Source organism: Protopterus annectens, chromosome 1.part1, assembly GCF_019279795.1.
Source record: "Protopterus annectens isolate FY-2018-M chromosome 1.part1, PAN1.0, whole genome shotgun sequence".
Taxonomy (NCBI): domain Eukaryota; kingdom Metazoa; phylum Chordata; order Ceratodontiformes; family Protopteridae; genus Protopterus; species Protopterus annectens.
The window spans coordinates 1,572,888,106-1,572,907,890 of record NC_056726.1 but is presented as its reverse complement, the minus strand read 5'-3'; positions in this window follow the sequence as shown (position 1 = coordinate 1,572,907,890).

The following is a 19,785-nucleotide window of genomic DNA, read 5'->3' as shown; positions in this document are numbered from 1 at the left end:
GTAGTTGAACTCACCCAGTATTAGGGTATTTGGTTGTAAATTAATATTTTCCAGTATGTTTAGAAATGTGTAGTGAGACTCTTGGGGCATGGGGGGGGAGGGGATCTGTAGCAAGCTACAATTTGGATTGCAGTCTTACCTAGTGTTAGTTGCACCTGGAGAATTTCAGACGCATTGTGTTGGGCAACTAACCTGGTGGTGTGAATATCCTTGGTGAATATGGACACTCCTCCACCTTTAGTGTTTCGATCCTGGTTTGGTGGCAGAAAAGTGCGGTAAGAGTTGTCGCCTGGTATTGCAGTGGTGCTCTCTGGAGCCTTAAACCAGGTCTCAGTTACTGCACAGATATCGATGTTCTCCATTTTTAGGAGTGTCTCGAGAGAGTGCATTTTGAGGTTTAGACTTCTAGCATTGAGTAGCATTACCTTCAGATTTTGCATGCTTGTACCTGTTACGGTGGTGGTTTTGTCCTTTGACCTTTGCCTAAAAAAGGCACTATAGGGGTGGCAAGAGCCTTTGCCAGTAACCTGAATCCCAGGGGAGACAGGTGCAGACCATCTCTGGCAAAGCATCATGGTCTGTCAATCATGTTGTCCCAAGCAGACAGATACTGGATCCCCTTTGAATGACACCAGAAGCTTAGCCAATTGTTGAAGTTAATCATTTTGTCCTTATATTGTGGTAACATTCTGGGCGAAGGCAGGATGCTACTCAGGGCTAGGGTCATACCTGCCTGGGCCACATGATCTGAAAGCTCTTCCATGTCTTTTTTCATGTAGTCCAGGGAGGTACGTCTCAAGTCATTCACTCCAACATGGACAATGACAGAGTCATATTTGTACTTGTGGAGTGACTTGAGTGCATGAGTTATGTGGCAGATCCTGGCACCCGTCAGGTAGCTCACTGTAATTTTCTCCTTGTTCAGCCTGGTGAGTGGGACATCAGTGTGCCTGACTATAGAGTCACCTATGACTAAAGTGTTAGTTACGTTGTCTTGCCTTAGGGGCTGTTGCTGGGTGGCACACTGGTGTTGTGAGCTATGTGATACTTTGGTTGTGATTGGTGTTTGTTTGCGTTTCAGCTTCAGAGGTCCTTGTTGCTTGTGCAGGTTACAGTTAAGGGCCTCTGCATATGTGGATTTAGTGTTGCTATGTGTGGGTGTTGGTGTGAGTTTAGAAGGGCTATGTGTTGCTTGAGGTGTAGTGTGGGTGTTAACCTTCTCCTCTTGACTGTCTAGCACAATCTTGGGTGGAGAGAGCTTGATGGAGGATGTCCTCCAGACAGGTTTGTGTTTCCTTGATGAGCAGGTTTTAGTTCTGTTGGGTATGGCTGGGTCCATGCAGTTGTACAGGTGCTTGTATACTGCATTGGTGCACTGTTCAGCATAGTTGGCTGCATCCTCTGAGGGGGCGGTGGTGTAAAGCTACTGATACCCTCCCTTAGGAGGTTGTAGTCAGCTTTTGAGAAGTTTTTTAGCCTAGTTATGGTTGGGGGGGGGGGGGTTGGATGGGACAGAAACTTTGAATGAGACAGACTGATGATCTGATCTCAACAGGGAAGGACTTACTATGGGAGTGTTGCAGCGGTCACCCATGTTGGTGAGAACCAAGTCCAGAATGTTATCTTCCCTTGTGGGGGATGAGACAAGCTGGTCTAGTGCATTAGAACTGATGAAGTCAAGGAATCTTTGGGTGAGTGCATTAGTGAAGGAATAGTTCGCCCAGTCTATGGTGGGGTAGTTGAAGTCACCAAGCATCAGTGTGTTAGGGGGTGCCTTGATAGAGTCAAGTAAGTCCAGGTAGGAGGAGTGGGTGTCTTGAGTCATGCAGGTGGGTCTATAACTGGCTATAACTTGGATGGGTGTCTTGCCAACTGTTAGTTTCACCTGGAGTAGTTATACTGTGTCATGCTGGCAAACCAGTCTGGAGGTGTGCTTGTCTTTAATGAAGATAGAAACTCCACCACTTTTAGTCTTCCCAACCTCATTTTGGGTCAGAATGTGTGGAATGAGGTCTAGTCTGGTAAGGCAGGGGTGCTCTCCACAGCCTTGAACCAAGTTTCTGTGACTGCACAGATGTCGGTATCTTCCAGTGTGAGGAGAGCCTCCAGTGAGTGCATTTTCAGGTTAAGGCTCCTAGCGTTAAGCAGCATGATCTTCCATTTGCTTTTTGACAGATCTTTTATGGTGGAAGATTTGTCTTTGGGACACTGCCTAAAAAAGGCACAATGAGGGAGGCAAGAGCTTTGCCATACTCCAGAATCTCAGGGGTGACATGTGGAGGCCATCTCTGGCAAAGCATTGAGGTCTGTCAACCTTGTCTTCCCAGCCAGACAGATACTGGATCCCCTTGGAATGACACCAGAAACTAAGCCAATTGTTGAAGTCAATTATATTTTGTTGGTATTGTGGTGTTGTTCTTGGTGAAGGTAGGATGCTGCTTAGGGCTAGGGTCATACCTGCCTAGGACACATACTCTAAGAGCTCAATCATGTCTCTCTTCATATAGCCTAGAGAGGTACATCTCAAGTCATTCACACCAACATGGACAATGACAGAGTCAAACTTGTACTTGCTGTGGAGATACTTAGGTGCATGTATGATGTGGCAGATTCTGGCACCTGACAGACAAAAGATTGTGACCTTCTCCTTGTCAAGCCTAGTGAGGAGGCATTGGAGTATCTCACAAGTGAGTCGCCAATGACTAGTATGTTTGGTTTATTTTTATGCCTTATGGGCTGTGTTGGTTTATTGTTATGGTTTATGGGCTGTGTTTGTGAGACACTGGTGTGTTGTCTGCTGTGTGTGATGTCTTTGGTGTTGTGTGTGGAATGTTTGTGAGTGTGTTTTGGAGGTCTTTGCTGTTTAGCTAAGTTTTATTGAGGACCTCTGCATAGGCGGATATGTGATGTGGGTGGTGTGGTGTTTGTGCTGGCAATCTCCTCTTTGTCAGGAGTACTGACTGTGGCACAAAACAGCATGGATTCCAGATTACTGATGTAGATGCATTTCTTAAGTGCTAGGAGAAGAGGGCTGTCAGTGAACATGAGGAAGTTGCTATACTATCTCAGTATGCCCATGTTGACCAGGCTGGCAGGAGAAACTGATGGGAATTGTCCAGACATAGTGTTCTGAATACTTGGGGGGACTTATGGAGAGAAGGTTTTGATAAGGGTTTGTCCACAAGAGTGTAGACCACAAAAATCTTCTTAAATGTAAAATAACTGGCCTGAAGCCCAAGTGCTAAAACCAAAACTAAGAAGCTTAGAATAACAGATAAATTTAATCAGGCTACTAACAAGCAGCAATACATGCAGCAGAATAAAAGCACTTGCACACTTAAAAGCAAGCAGCAAGCAAAATAAGGTAATAACATAGGAAGAAAACAATTACAGTAAAAGTAGCTGAATAAAGTGTATATTTGTTTTTGTTTAGCGGAGAGGGAGGAAACAGAAGATAATTCAAGATTAAGAAACTAATGTGGTTGGCCTTCCCAAATGCTCTCTCTGTAAAACAGTAGAACAAGCGGATGAGAAGGGACTGGGAGGAGTAGATATAGATATAGATATAAATATAGATACGGATATAGATATATTATACATATATATATATATATATATAGAGAGAGAGAGAGAGAGACAGAGAGCTGTATATATATCTATAAATAACTATTTAGATACATAGATAGATAGAGATGTTCAACTAATGCTTTAGGTGCTGAAGTAGCCACGTTGGTTGACTGGGAGTGAGTGGCTGACATTGGATCACCCATCCTGAAGGGAGGCAGCCTAGGCTCTCTTGGCAAGCTCCATTCTGTAGCTGGTCGGAAGGTTGCACATGTATGGCTGTGTGCATGCATTTCCTGAAGGCAGCAACTGCAGAGCTTGTAAGCCTGCTGCAGGTTAGTGTGTGTGTGTGTGTGTATGTGTGTGGGGGTTAGGGTTCATTCCCTGGCAGCAGTATGATTCTGCAATAGTGTCTTTGATCTACTCACCAGCCCCAAATGTGGGTTGAGTAGAGCCTTGGAGAGGCTAAGATGGGTCTTGTAGACCTAGTGAATGAGTAGAAGAGCTGGTAGCAGCTGATAGTCAGCTGCAGGGATGGAAGAAAAAAGATGTCAACATCTGTAAACTAGCCCCCAGACCCAAAGCAACCAATCTAAACTGTAAACCAGCCAACATATTCTTAATAATTAATTCATACAAAAGTCAACAAACTTAATCCACAAAAAAGAAAAACAAAATTAAACAAACAGCAGTCCTTCACTTTCACATTCTTGGCAGGCAGACCAATAAGTAACAGGAAATAACTGGTCGTGAAGGACATAGGAGGTTGGCATAATGGTTAAGGACTTTGGCGTTCAATGCGCAAGGTACAAGGTTTGATCTTGACCTCCAACCAATGTCTGTGTGGAATTTGCATGTTCTCTCTGCGTGTGGAGTTCCTCCCACCTCCCAAAAACATGCTGGGTGTTTTCTCCTTAAAAGTTATGGGCAGCAGTACGTAATCTAGATGATGTTCATCAGGGGAAGAGTTGTATAGACCAACTGCTTTTGGGCATTAATTGTTGCATATAGAATCCTTTAGATAAGAGAAAACGAATCAGTATGTCAGGGCTAGCTACTTAATGGTGTAAAACGTGGCTCTAGGTGATTATATCACAGTGACTAATTTCCCCAAGAATGGGGATTGTGTATTTTCTGGTGATAAGTGGGTTAAGGACCTACACCACTGTGCTAATGGTGGAAAGGGACTATGTGCCCATAGTGGCTAGAGTGAGTGTCTCCCATAAAGCCCAGCAGCACTGGGCCCAATTGCCTAGCTTGGTCTACCTGGGATAGCCCTGTGCAAGCTGAATGTAAAATCAATCACTTGGCAAGCATGAGCTAAGGATTGCTACACTCGATATAGGTTCATTGAGAGGATGCAGCTTAGCAGATCCAGAGTCTGGATCACTAGAAATGGTGTGGGAATTGTGATGAGGAACAGGCTTCAGAAAATAGTTAGGGATGTCATCAGAATTAGAGGCAGCCTCATTGTGAGGAAAGGAGTGCATTCTGGCAGCTGCAAGACTTAATGATAAAGCAAGACAATATGAGTTAGTGCTGATAAGGGGGGACCTAAATGCACATACTGGAACAGACAGAACAGGATGTGTAGACTACAACAGAAATAAAAGAGGAGAGGTCATTCTAGACTTCTGTCTGACAAATGGCTTGATGGTGATCAACACATGGTTCAGCAAGACAGACGGTCACAAGATCACATACAAAAGTGGCCAACATGCAACTCAGGCAGACTTACTGCTAGTAAGAAAAGGGCACTGAGGTAGAATCAACAATTGCAAAGTCATCCCCAATGGAACAATCATTCATAAACCACTGGTTGCCACAATCAGTTGCAAGCAGTGGCCAGAGAAGGCTCTAAGGTCAACAGAGACTCCGCTGAAGACCTGGAAGTTAACTGGAGAGAAAGCACAAGAGGTCATGGAAACACACAGGGCTCTAGCACCGCAAGAAAAAGAAGAAGTAGGTGGAGTTAAAGAAGAATGGCAGCTCCTCAAACCAACAAGCATGAGGACTATAGAACAGATACAAGTCCAAAACAGATAAGGAAATAAGGTTTGCAATGAAAGCTGGTGGTGGTGGTAGAATGCACAAGTCCAGGAAGTTTTCAAAAGAAAGAAAGTATACAGGAAAAAGTGTGAGACAGAAAACATGGACCAGGCTAGGAAGGAATACTGGTTGGCTAACAAAGAGGCTAAGGGAGAAGTTGCAATTGCAAAGAACAAGACATCATAGGGACTCTACCAGCTTCTTAGCAGATGGCATAAAAAAATCTTTTTGCAAGACAAAGACAGAAAAAATAAAGATGAGCACTTTAGATTCAGATCAGAATGCAACATAGCCGAACCAATGTTTGCAGTGAGACAGACAGCTGAAAAAATTGAGATGAGAAAAGTGTTCAGCTGAGAATTCCTAGACCTGAAGAAAGGATATGAGTAGCCTAGGCTACAAGAAAACTAACTAGGGCATTCCTGCAATTGTTCAAAGTCCCATTAACATTTGTAGACTTAGTGCAGGCTACATACAAGGACCCAATGACAGAAGTATGAACAGTGTTCAGAGTCACACAGAGATTCCCAGTGGGAGTGGGTGTGCATCAGGGTTCAGGTCCAAGTCCACTGCACTTCATACTAATGACGGACTACATCAGCAAACAGTTCAGAGTAGGCAAATCAACAAAGTTGCTGTATGCAGACAATGTGGCATTACAAGACTGAACAAGAACCTCAGCAAATGATAGGGGAACGCAGCTGAAACCTGAAGACATATGGGACAAAACTGAGTACAGCTACGACAGGTGCAATGGCAGCAACTGCAGAAAATCAAAAAAAGCTGAAAACTTTGATAGAAGGAAAAATAGTGACCAGGTTAAATAACTTCAAATATCGGAGAGGCTGAGGGAAGGGAAGTCTGTATTAATGTATTCAGCAGAAACATTGCTCTAACTTTGACAGGCAGTTACTTAGCATTATGGATGGTTAAACTGTTGCTGTTGTGTGGTCTGACAAGTGAATAAATCTTAGAATTTTTTTATCTCTGCTCTCTGTAGAAGGTTGATATTTCTAAGTGAGTTTAATGCAGTAAATCAGAATTTATATTAAAACCTTAACAACAAAACATTAATGGCAATTGATTTTCTAGTTTATGTGGATAAAAGATTAAATCGTATGAAACTTTTAGCTGTGCTTCTTTGCATTTTTTAAGTTATGGTTTGATCTAATAGTATCCCAAGATACTTTTAGACTGTAATGAGGGGAATGGACATAGACTTGTGAGGTCTGAGATAAATCGTGATTAATAAACATCATTATGTTGGATTTTTGAATATTTATTGTTAATTTGTTAGCAGTCATCCAAATCCACACAAAGCACACATCTTGCCTGGGAGAGGTTTATAATTTGGTAGTGGTCATCTTTGAGTTTATAACAGCAATGTTGTCTGCAAAAAAGGATACAAATGATGTCGTATAAACTGAATGAGAAGCAATTTGTGAATAGGAAAAGTAACAGAAATTCCAGTTACTATATCATTCAGCAGTACCCTTCTAGATATTACTTGTCATTTTTGACACATATTGTAAAGGCTCTGTTGGACAAAAAGCTTTCAAACTATGGGATATCTTTGTCAGAGAAATCTATTTTATGTAATATATGACCAAATAGTTGATAGTCATCAATCACAAGGGCTTTTTGAGATCAAGAACACAGGCAAACAACTTGTGTCAGAGTCATGGACTAAAACTAAATGCTAAGAAATGCATAATAGTAGTATGTTTGGGGAAGTCATCCAAACCTGGTAACTATCATATTGACAACACACCCCTTAAAGTTAACCCAGAAGACAGGGACTTAGGGACACACAGATAGTAATCTAGCCTTTGACATTCACATGTCTACAGTGGTGAGGAAATCATTCTATGTTGCACAACTTAAAAACAAAGGTATAGCATCTAAGTCCAAGGAAGTTATGTTTCCACTGTATTCGGCATTCATCAAACCTATCACCGAGCACAATGTCCCCTTTGGTATATACCTAACCAAGCATATCCAACAACTGGAATGTCCACAGAGGTTCCTCACTAAAAGAATACAGGGCATAAGTAAAATGTCCTATGCAGACCATCGCAAGGCCCTATCCCTGTATTCTGTCTCATACAAGCTTTTGAGGGAGGATCTATGCCTGGCATACAGGGCACTGTCAGACCCCACTCTGCTGGACCCCCTTGCATATCCACAAAACAAACAGCACCAGAATTACCCATTCTAGAGATTTAAACCTTGCCTGTGACATAAATAGGTCCTACTGGAGAGATAGGTATATATCCCAGAAACTACCCTGTCTATGGAACAGACTCCCCATCCATGTGATGCAGAGTTCCTCCTTAACCTAATTCAAGTGCAACTTGGACAATTGGATGGGAAACCAGAAATTCATCCCTGGTTTGGCACCTATGTCTCTAATGGACACAGGGAAACTGTAAATGGTTCATCTCCCAGGGCCATGCTTACACTTATCAAGGGTATCAGAACTTGTCAGAGATTTGAGATGCATGGCTAGGCTTAAAAAGGCCCTTGTGGTCGTTAGCCTAGTAAACACCTATGAACCTATGAAGAAAAATCACACCAGTAACTATAGTCTGCTTCATATTGTTAGAGATTTTGTTTGTTAAGATGTGAAGTGCTATTACTGTGCAATACTTGGGCCTAAACCCTCACTTTTTTGTCAGATAACAAATCAGATGTATTAATATAATCCCATACTTGATTATAACTAATTTTCTTAAGCATTTTGGCCAGTGGGAAACTGTTAGCTAAGAGTACTGAGAGAAAAGGCTGTTGCAATGAGTGGCAACTGATGACTTCAAATTAAAAGGGATGCTGCATGTAGCAATGCAACTTGTGGGACTACGTGGAATAGGGTGCAGCTAATTTGAATACAGTGAGGCTACCATGGACAGGGTAACCCTACAGATGTGAATAACTTTTCTATACAGCTGTAATAAAAGTGTCAGAAATGCAACAAGTTTAGTGGGAGATTGCACTGTCAGGATTTCAAGTTATCTTTTAATTCTTAACATATGTTTGGAGCTTAAATTACTGGAAATGTTGAACAACTGAAAAGCATGTGCATTGTAAATGTTCATAGGTTAATGCTAGACTAACTGCCCTTGTAGGTCATTTTAAGCTCGGCCAATTATTCCATGTGAAAATCAAACCCTGCACCTTGTGTCTGCAAGGTAAACACCTTAACTATTATGCCATCCTCCCACCCCTGGTGGGATAGCCGGTACCTTTATAAATAGCACAGTGTTTTTTCCCTGATATCTGGTCATAAATCTATTGAGATATATTCAGACAAGTAAATTACATGTGTAGGGGTTATAATAACTAAAGTTTGGATAGGACAACAGTCTATCTCTTCTTGGTATGTATTAGAAGCTACCAAAACCCATTTTCAAAAAGATAGCCTAAAAGGCAATGCCTATAGTATTGTAATATTTATATTATTAATGAAAATGGCAAACCAAAGCAAACTGTTCTTAGTGCTTCACCACCTTAACAAAAAAAGAGCAAGTCCTTTTTTTATTTTGTTTTGTCAGGTCTTAACTGCAGATGTGTCCTCCTCTGCCCCTTTGAACTGCTGCGGTTTGTTCAATAATTACCCTTAGGCTGGAAGTTAAAAAGAAAAAAAAAAGTAAATCTAGAACAAACAAAGCATAAGATGGAGATGATGGTACAGTAATAGTCCAGTCATCATAAACATACAGTTCAGGAAAAACAAAAAGTTCACAGGAGGGTTCTGTACCACGGAAAAATTCCACTGTTAACATAGAAACTAAAACAATGAGTAAAAAGGTCCCACAGAAAAGCCAACTGGCTAAAAAACACAAAAAGAAAAATCTAACAAAGCTAGACTTTGCACTGTGTGGTACCTTAAACCTCTTGTATCAGAGACAACATGGGATACATGCAAATTACCCTTTAAGGATATCAGGTATTTTAGCTAAATAGCAATTTGAAATGTCCAAGACTTTCTTTTACTTTCAAGTCTATTTATGGACAATTTCAGGCCAATAAAGCCAAACCCCTCTAGCCGTGGACATGCATGTTTTTGTCTTCTTATGGCTTCATCAGCACAGCATAAGAGGAATGTTATCCATAAATAGACTTAAAAGTAAAACTAAAAGAAAAAGTCTTGGACATTCAGATTGAATTGCCATTTAGCTGAAACACCTGATATCCTTAATGGGTAATTTGCATATATCCCATGTTGCCACCGAAACAAGAGGTTTAAGTTATCACACAGTGTAAAGTCTAGTTTTGTTAGATTTTTCTTTTTTGTTTTTTAACTAATTGTTTTTTGTGTGATCTTTTTACTCATTTTAGTTTGTTAGTTGGGATATTTTGTAGGCACCCATGGATATCTGTTGGGTACGGCAACCCTGTGTTTCCAAAAGTCAAACATTCCTCTTAAGCTGTGCTTAAGAAGGCAGAAACATGCATATCCACAGCTAGAGGAGTTTGGCTTTATTTGTCTGAAATTGTCTATAAACACTCTAAAATGTTAAAAAAAAAGTCTTGGACATTCTGAATTGCCATTTAGCAGAAATGCCTGATATCCTTAAAGGGTAATTTGCATATATCCCACATTGCCTCTGATACAAGAGGTTTAAGGTATCACACAGTGAAAAGTCTAGCTTTGTTAGATTCCTCTTTTTGTGTTTTTTAACAGCTAACATAGAAAGACAAATATATCTAAAAAGGGTTAACTGGCAGATGGCAAAGAAAAAAAAAATGAAGACTGTAGTGTAGTAAAAAGAAGTGATGTCTTACCATAACATTCCATCTGTATTGTTGATCCTCATTCAGTCATTACGCATGGGTATCGGTTCCAACCTCGGAACCGAGCCAGCCATTTTCCAAGTTTGCATCAGCTTCAAACTCTCGAGCTAAACTCTTACCCACAATCCCCCTCTCCCTATTACCTCAGATTGAGTTTGCAAGTCAAAGAAGGTAGAGGCTACCTCTGATCAAATGACGTAAGAGAAGCGGATCGTGAGATCCATTAGAAGCCACAGGAGGGAGAAGGAGGGAGGGTCATAATGATCAACAATACAGATGGAATGTTATGGTAAGACATAACTTCTTTATCTGATATCGTTAATCCTCGTTCATTCCTTACGCATGGGACAGAGTCCCCAGCTACCTCTATTCCTGGGAGGCTCTCATGGAAGGACATTCCTGAGCACCATAGAACCGAAAGATGCTCTTCCCCTGGAGGCCAAGTCCAATTTGTAATGATTGATGAAGGTATGAAGCATAGCCCAAGTTGCAGCTGCACAGATGTCATGTAAGGAAGCTCTGGCATGGAAGGCAGCAGATGTTGCCACCGACCTTGTTGAATGAGCTTTCATGCTAGTAGGCAACGAGATATTACATTGTGTGTAAATACAGGTCACACAGTCCTTCATTTCAACCATCTAGCTAATGTGACCTTAGCAACAGCAGATCCTAATCTAGGTTCAGAAAAAGCCAAAAATAACTGGTCAGATTTACGAAAGGGCCTAGTCCTGTTTAAGTAAAAACAAATTTGCCTGTGGATAGCTAGGGTATGTAGCCAATACTCTCCTCTGTTTGAAAGATTGGGAAAGAAAACTGGCAATTCAATGGCTTGATTAATGGACATTTCAGAGATCACTTTAGGCAGAAAAAATGGATTAGTTCTCAGAGACACTATATCTCTATGAAAAATCAAGTATGGACTCTTGATACATAAAGCTTGAAGTTCAGAAATACGTCTGGCAGAAGTAATGGTGACCAAAAACCAGGTTTTCCATGACAAATACTTGAGGTTGCAAGAAGGGGAAGGTTCAAAAGGTGGCATTGTCAGAGCATGTAGAACTAATGATAAATCCCATGGTTGAATAGGTTCTCTAAAAGGGGGCTTGAGATGATTTACACCTTTTATGAAGGTCTTGCACAATTTGTGGGACATAAGAGAGGAATCTTGGACACCCTCAGGAAAATTAGAAATTGCAGCCAAATGAACTCTAATGGTAGAGGCCGAAAGACCCGATTGAAAAAGGTCGGCCAGATAGTCTAATATTATTGACACTGGTGCTGAGAAGGGATCTACTTGTTTATCTTTCAGCCAACAGGTAAATCTTTTCCACTTGCTCAGATAAGTAGTTCTAGTGGAAGGCTAATGAGATGCAATGAGAATATGACGTACTGGTAAAGAAAGATCATTCTACCTGGCAATCAAGGGAATTGGAGTAGCCAAGCCGTGAGCTTCAGGATGTTCAAGTTGGGATGAATCAGGTTCTGTGGATGTGAGATCAACTCTGGGGTTGGATGGAGAATCCATGGTCGATCTAATAGGTGAGGCCAAAGGAAGGGGAACCAAATCTGTCGAGGCCAATATGGTACTATGAGGATCACCTTGCTCTTCAAATGACGGGCTTTTTTCAGAAACTGGGGAATGAAGGGAAAGGGTGGAAATGCATAAAGAAGACCCAAGGGCCAATTGTGGACTAGAGCATCCCTGGGTGACTGTCCCGGAGGGGGAAACAGGGCAAAGTAATTGCTGCATTTGTAGCTGGTCGGGGATGCAAAGAGGTTGCAGCAAGGATGGCCTCAGCGGTGGAAGATTTCCGCCGCTATCAAGGGATTCAGGGACCACTCATGAGGTTGAAGGATGCACCTGCTGAGTCTGTCTGCTATCACGTTGGAACTCCCGGGAATGTGCGTTGCTAGAAGTAAACGGTTGGTAGCCATCGCCCATTGCCATATCCTCATGGCCTCTCGACAAAGGGGGTAAGATTTGGTTCCACCTTGCTTGTTGATGTACCAGACCACTGCTATGTTGTCTGATTGAATCGCAATTGTCCCAGACGGCAGCAGGGGATGGAATGCTTGCAATGCCAGAAGCACCGCCCTCAGCTCTAGAACGTTTATATGCAGATGGGCCTCCAGTTCGGACCAAGTGCCTTGGACTGTCTGTCCCTGACATAGTCCCCACCACCCATCAGGGAGGCATCCGTGGTCACTGGGCCTTGGGTTGCTGGGGGAGAAGGGGCAAGACCATTGTGACAGATTGTGTGTCATACACCAATTTAAACCCTGTTTGCACCTGTGGGTTACTCAAATCATGGCTGAAAGCGGATGCTGAAAAGGATACCATTGGGTAAGCAGTAGCCATTGTAGAAGCTTCATGTGAAACCTGGCCAGGGGAACAATGGTGATGGAGGATGCCATGGAACCCAGCAGTTGTAGAACTGAGTGAGCCATGGATTTCTCCCTTGAAAGGATTGGAATCAGTTGTTGCTTTATCCTTAGAATTCTGTGCTCTGGAATAGCAGCTCTGCAGTTCTTTGTGTCCAAGATAACCCCTATGAATTCTGTCGACTGAGATGGGGTGAGATTGGATTTTTGCCAGTTTATGGTTATGCCTAGCTTTTGAGCAGCAAGGAGAGAGTATGCCAGGACTTTTTCCAGTAGATGTCTGGTGGGGGTGGAAATGAGCCAGTCGTCTAGGTATGGAAACACCTGGAATCCTTGAAGTCATAAGTGAGCTGTGACAACTGCCATGCACTCTGTGAACACTCTGGGGGCTGTAGAGAGTCCAAAGGGCAGTACTCTGAACTGGTAGTGACTGGATCCTGCATGGAAGTGCAGGAATCTTCTTGATGGCCTGTCCACTTTTATGTGGTAGTACGCATCTTGAAGATCTATCGAGCACATCCAATCATCTTTTTCCAAAAGTGGGAGGATAGACTGTATTATGACCATCCGGAATTTTTGTACTCTCACAAACTTGTTCAATACACTGAGATCCAAAATTGGTCTCCAGTCCACGGTTTTCTTTGGCACCAAAAATAGTCTTGTGTAGAATCCAGAGCCTATCTGGTCTGGAGGGACTATTTGGATGACTCTTTTTCTTAGCAGCTTTTCTATGTCTAGGGCTGCTTCTTCCCTTTGACTGGGTGGAATGTTGGGAAGGTTTTTTGAAGGGGTAGGACAAAGATCGAAGGGGATATGATAACCTCTGGTTATAATCCTTCATACCCAAGAATCGGTGGTAATGGTTAGCCAGGCAGAAGGGTACAAGGAGAAACGTCTCCCAACCACCTCCAGAGGAAAGGAGTTGGGCCGCTCTTCAGGAGTGCTGGCAGGATTGACCAGGGAAAGAATCCCTGGAACCCTGGTTATGTGGACCCCCTCTGCCCCAAAAGGAGCATCTTCCCTGTGAGTTTCCCCCTCTGCCTCTAGGGGGAGAACTCAGCCTGTGTGTCACGGAAAGGGCCCTGAGATTTCTTGAACCATATCTTCCCACTCTTGGTTTCGATAGAAAGCACATTGAAGGGAAAAATAACGGACACCTATGGCAGAAAGGGTCTTGCCATCCTATTCACATCTGGCCAGTGTGCTTTTAACTTTGGGCCCAAACAACGAGGACGCCACAATGGGAGCATTAAGAAAGGAAGCCTTAAAGGGTTCCGTGAAATTGCACAAGCTCATCCAGGCGTGTCGTCTCAAGACCGCAGCTGAACCCGCTGCTCTAGCTGCTCCTTCTGATGCATGAGATATCAGTAGCATAGGGGAGTTAGATATTGATTCAATGGTGGCCAGCTGGGAGGCCACTTTGTCACGGACCTCATCAGACACGGCACCAGCCAAGGTTTCAGAGAGCTCAGAAATCAGATCCCTTTGAAGCTTGGTAAAGTGTGCCATATAATTCAGGGACCTGATAGTAAAGGTCGCTGAAGCAAAGGTGCACTTCCCTATCCTGTCCAGGGCCTGGGACTCTTTGTTAGGCGGATGGACAGTCTGGCTTTCTTCTTCTGCCAGATCCTTTTTTGTTGCGGCCGCCACCACCAAAGCATCCACAGGAAGACCTTTGGACCAATAGGGATCCAAAGCATGAGGGGACAAAATCTTATCTGGCTTCCGGGGAATAGCTTTGACGGTATCAGGAGCATTCCAAACACGCTGTACGATAAGCCGGACAAGTTCATCGGCAGGTGGAGTAACCCAGGAGGTAGGGGGCCGAGCACGAAAGGCCTGCAGGAACACAGATTCCTCAGAGGTCAGATTAGAGGACTGCCAGTCACCTCTCTGTTTCAGGATTTCGAGGATATCACCAAAGGATACCTCAGAGGGTCTTCAGTGAGGGACTCCTCTGTGGAGTCCATGTGCTTCCTCTTACACAAACTCTTTTGGTGTACCTCCTCAGTGGGAGAAGCTGGAGAAGACAGCGGAAAAGGGGATTCCTGTGGGAATATGTCCTGAGGCCCTTGCACCCGGTGTCCGCTAGGTGAGACTTGTGAAACCAGTGTACCAGAGGAGGGCAGAGGTATAGACAGTCCAGTATCGCCAGCAGCAGTGAAAGCATTCTCCATCAGTTGGAAGGGTGGTCCACCTGAAGAGGAGTGCATGTCCAGGACAGGGGTCACCCCTCCCCTAAGTGGCTCAGCCTGCCGACCCGGAGTCCCTGGATGGCTGTGGAGCAGCAAACTATGTGTGTCACAATCCTGGGTCGTAGCAAAACTTTTCTGCCACAAAGGCAAATGCGGTTCCTTAGTGAGATCCATAAAGGGGACCGCAGAAGGGGAAGACTGTGCTATATCCATGGACTTCAAAGGCAATGAAGGAGGAGAATAAGAAGGGGTCTTTGGAGATGGGTGATCACCTCCCAAGGAAGGATAGTTCCTGAGGGGTGGGATACCTCTGGCCAAGAGCACCTGATCCACAAGACGTAACACATGTTCGGAAAGGCTTCTAGTGGACCTCACAGAGACTAAGGGAGAAACAGGCCTGTCCACAGAAGAGGCAAACTCAGTGCCCATCTCACCCATCCACACCGAGGACAATGGTGCCAAGAGAGACTGGACTACAGATGTCTGCACCGAAGAAGTCATCGGTGCCAAGGACATGGTCTGCACTGAGATAGGGATCAGTGCCAAAGTGGTTGTCGGTACCAAAGCTGGAACCGACAAAACTGGAGTCAACAATAAAGGCGTCGGTTCTGAGGAAGATCTCGGAGCAGACGTGGTCAAGGTCTGCGCCGACTGAATGGTCGGTGCCGATACAGTGGTAATAGTCTGAACCGAGGAGCCCCTCAGTGCCAATATACTAAAGGCAGCAGGAGAAGACGGAGCCAAGATCACTAATGGAGCCGAAGGTCTAGGCACCGAAAGCACTGGGGTTGACTGAGTGAGCTCAGGAGCTGAAACTTTAGCCTTTTTAGGTTTTGGTTGGCGGGAGTCCCCAGCCAGGGATGAAGGCAAGATTTAGCCTTGGTAGGAACATCCAAGATTTTCTTATGAGCTCTAGGAGGGGTTGAGGCCTCCAACCCAGAAATAGCCTCTGAAAAGGGAGATTTAAGAAGTCCCTTCAGTAACATCTTGTTTTTCCTTTCCAATAAGGTTCTATTCAAAAAGTTCTCACAAATAGCACAGGGCGGGTTAAGAGACAAGTGGGATGCCCCCAAACAATGAACACACAAAGAGTGTGTATCAGAAGTAGGTAGTTTCTGTTCACAATCAGAACACTGCTTAAACCCCAGACTACCTTTCTTATCTGCCATGACAGCAAATTAAATAAAAGAAAAAGGTACCAGCAATGGTACAAAAGAACACCTGAAGGTATGAGAAAAAAGGGGAAGGATTACCAATGATGGTAAAGAGAGAATACCTCGTGGTAATGAAAAGAGCAGAAAAACCTGAAGAAATTATGTACGCTAGATGCGATAGGGTAAGAGACAATGAAATATAAACTTTTCTGACAGAAAAGTAATCTGAAAGACTATTAAACAACAAATAACTGTACTTAGCTCAAGAGAAGTAGCTTGACATGACCGAATGGCAACGCGGCAAACAAAATCTGAGGTAACAGGGAGAGGGGGATTGTGGGTAAGAGTTTAGCTCGAGAGTTTGAAGTTGATGCGAGCTTGGAAAATGGCCGGCTCGGTTCCGAGGTCGGAACCAATACCCATGCGTAATGACTGAACGAGGATCAACAATATCAAATTACGTTTTATGTAACTGATTTAATTTCTATCATTACAAATGTTATGCTTATAGGGGCACACAGACAGCAGCTGATTTCAAACCATGAAAACAAAGGTAATCTATAATTTTACAGATATCAAACTGGAACATCTATGGATTAGGGTCTATATTAGATCATCGAAACAGCAGAATTTCAAATTATCTAATATCGAACCCAGTATCATGAACGCTGAAAACAGCGAAGCTGCACAAAACCAAATTCTTTCCTAGGGAAAGAATTCAGTTGGCCGTTGTTGTGGCTTCACTGTTTTCAGCCATGCGGTGGAAAGTTATGGGTTGGGTTAAGTTAAGTGTGTGATTGTGCAGACATTTGGGTTAGGGCGCGGGTTGGGTGAGTTAGGGTTAGGGCACGGGTCAGGTAAGTGTGCGATTGTGACAGAATTTGGGGTTAGGGGTGTGTTAAGTGAGTTAGGGTTAGGGCGCAGGTGAGGTGAGTGTGCAATAGTGAGAATTTGGGGTTAGGGGCGGGTTAAGTGAGTTAGGGTTAGGGCACGGGTGAGGTGAGTGTGCGATAGTGACAGACCTTAGGGTTAGGGTCTGGGTTAAGATAAGTGGATAGATAGTAGTGTATGTGCAGTGTAGTGTAGGGTTAGATGTAACTTTTAAATGTATGTGTGTGGATTGTTGCTTTTTAGTGTGCTTGTGGTGTGTGTGTGTTTCTCAGAACAGTGAATTTTTTCCCTGGGAAAAAATTCACTGTTTTGAGGTTTCGATATTGTTAGGGTTCGGGTTTTGCAGTTCGACGTTACAGCATTCGATAACGAGCCATTTCGATGATCTGATATAGACCCTATGGATTATACTAAAACAGGTATAAAAGAACTCAAAGAAAGAGAAACTAGAGAGATTCTGAGGCAGCAATATAAAACATGTATTCTCAAATGTGTGATATCAAGTAATACAGATCTTGTAGACTTATCAGGTCTTCCCTTCCCCAAGCTTCTGAGCAGGTTGTTGATAAGTTTATTTCCTGTAAAGACCCCTTTACATATAGACATTAAACATGCCACAACAACAGAAATTATTTCAAAAAATAAAAAGTGCAGTCAGAACACTGACTTTTTGCATTGAGAACTTCCATGCCTTTAAAACAGAACTGGTTACAATAATGTTATATTTGATATTGCACAATAGTTTTCTGGCATGCACTTACTACACATGTTGGAACTTGATAATAACACACTGCTTTCCTAACACAGTGTATAATTTCAAGCACTTTATAATGATGATGCAATCAGCCCTACATATAATGTGTACTTTTTCTCACAATCTGCATACAGCAACTGGAGATTTCTAAGCTACAACATCACATTCCTTGCTGAATCCCAGAAAAGCTATGAATATATTTAATGTCCTGCAACCACAGCACTTCCAGAAGTGTTAGTCTGCATTAATCACCTTTGTCTGTAAGGTAGGATTGAAATATGAGTACAAAATCAGAGCAGTAAAGAACATTTGTAATTAAGCCAGACAGAGTCTGGGATCAATGTATGGCTTGCTCCCAGAAACAGTTTGTTTGATATCAAGATTTAATTTTCCCTTAGTGCAAACGTTTTGTAAATCAGTTTCCTGAGCATAAATAAGTATAAGGAAACATGGAAATCAAGTAAGCATGTTTCTGTCTCACAAACACACACACACACACACACACACACACACACACACACACACACACACACACACACACACACACATACTTATCTTAGTATCAAAACACTAGGTGCCCAAAACAATAAAAACTACATGAGTAACAATTACTTGGAACAAAGTTACTTATCCCCAGTAGGCATGGTTACATAAAGGTCAACACAACTGCAAACATGGACGAGGTCCAAAACCTAGAACTGCTGACAGATTGAACTTTTTCGACAGATTGTCTGCATAAAAAATACGTACAAAGTTAAGGTGAAAAAAATCAAGTCTGGACTTTATGTTTACTCAAGCTATTTTGATTTAATTCTAGAACTGGACTGAAACTGTGTATCTGTTGCATTCAATTTTTATTAAATTCTGTGTAAGCTCAACCAACATTTTACCATAACATATTTTTTACAGTGAATAAAATGCAAAAGTAACAAAGATGACACTTATTTTTGTGTTTGGAGTAACATATATTGAAGGCAGTTAAAGGCTGTAGAAGGTTACCAACCAGACTCTGCCCTATACATCTCTGTGTCACTGCTGGACAGAGGCACAACAAACTAATGGGCACAGTATTTTTTCATATAAGGGGTGGCGTAAGCCACAAAAATTTGGGCTAGGCTTATAAATGCCTTAGGGCAGATAGCCTAGTATAAACCTATGAACCTATGAACATACTTGCCGGAAACACAGAAGAGAGTCTAAATGAATTCTAGTATAACAGTTTAACTTTTATTTTCACAAGATGTACAGTGTTTAGTTTTACACATATTATTATCACAGTTGAACAGGGTAAGCTATTGCACTCTAATGGCATGGTATTTGACTCTACCTTGACTTGTACATTACATATTTAATACTGCAATGTCACACATACACCTTTACTTTTAACAAAGATTACTACTATTCAGGAAGCATTTTCATTTCTGTGTATTTCCCCTTCCAACTTCAGTAGCAATGAACTGCTAAAACATTAAAACCTTGCAGTACTTTTAATATATGTTTGCAAGTGTGCACTCTGCTAAAATAGTAAATATTTTTGATTAACACATTTGACAAACCAGCATGGAATGGTAACTGCAGAAGACTAAGCCTTTGTGTTTCTTAACTTATTTACTATAAATGAAAGCTGTCCATTACAATTAAAACACCAAAAACAAGTACATATATTCATAGTTACAACATAAAGCATGTTACTCTGACATGGATGGAAATACATGTAGTATATTTCACTTTTTTATTTATTGTTTGTTCTTTTACATGATAACTGGACTACACCAGAACTTATTAATAACAGATATGCTCTGGCAAGCTTAAACTCTAACAGAGGTATTCATAACCAAGTTTGTTTTCAGGTCCTGCAATACAGCACAAAACTTTAATGAGTACCATATATAGCAGGCAATATGTGATTAAAAATGTGTGTGTGTGTGTGTGTGTGTGTGTGTGTGTGTGTGTGTGTGTGTGTGTGTGTGTGTGTGGTGTGTGAGTGTATGCGTGTTTCTTT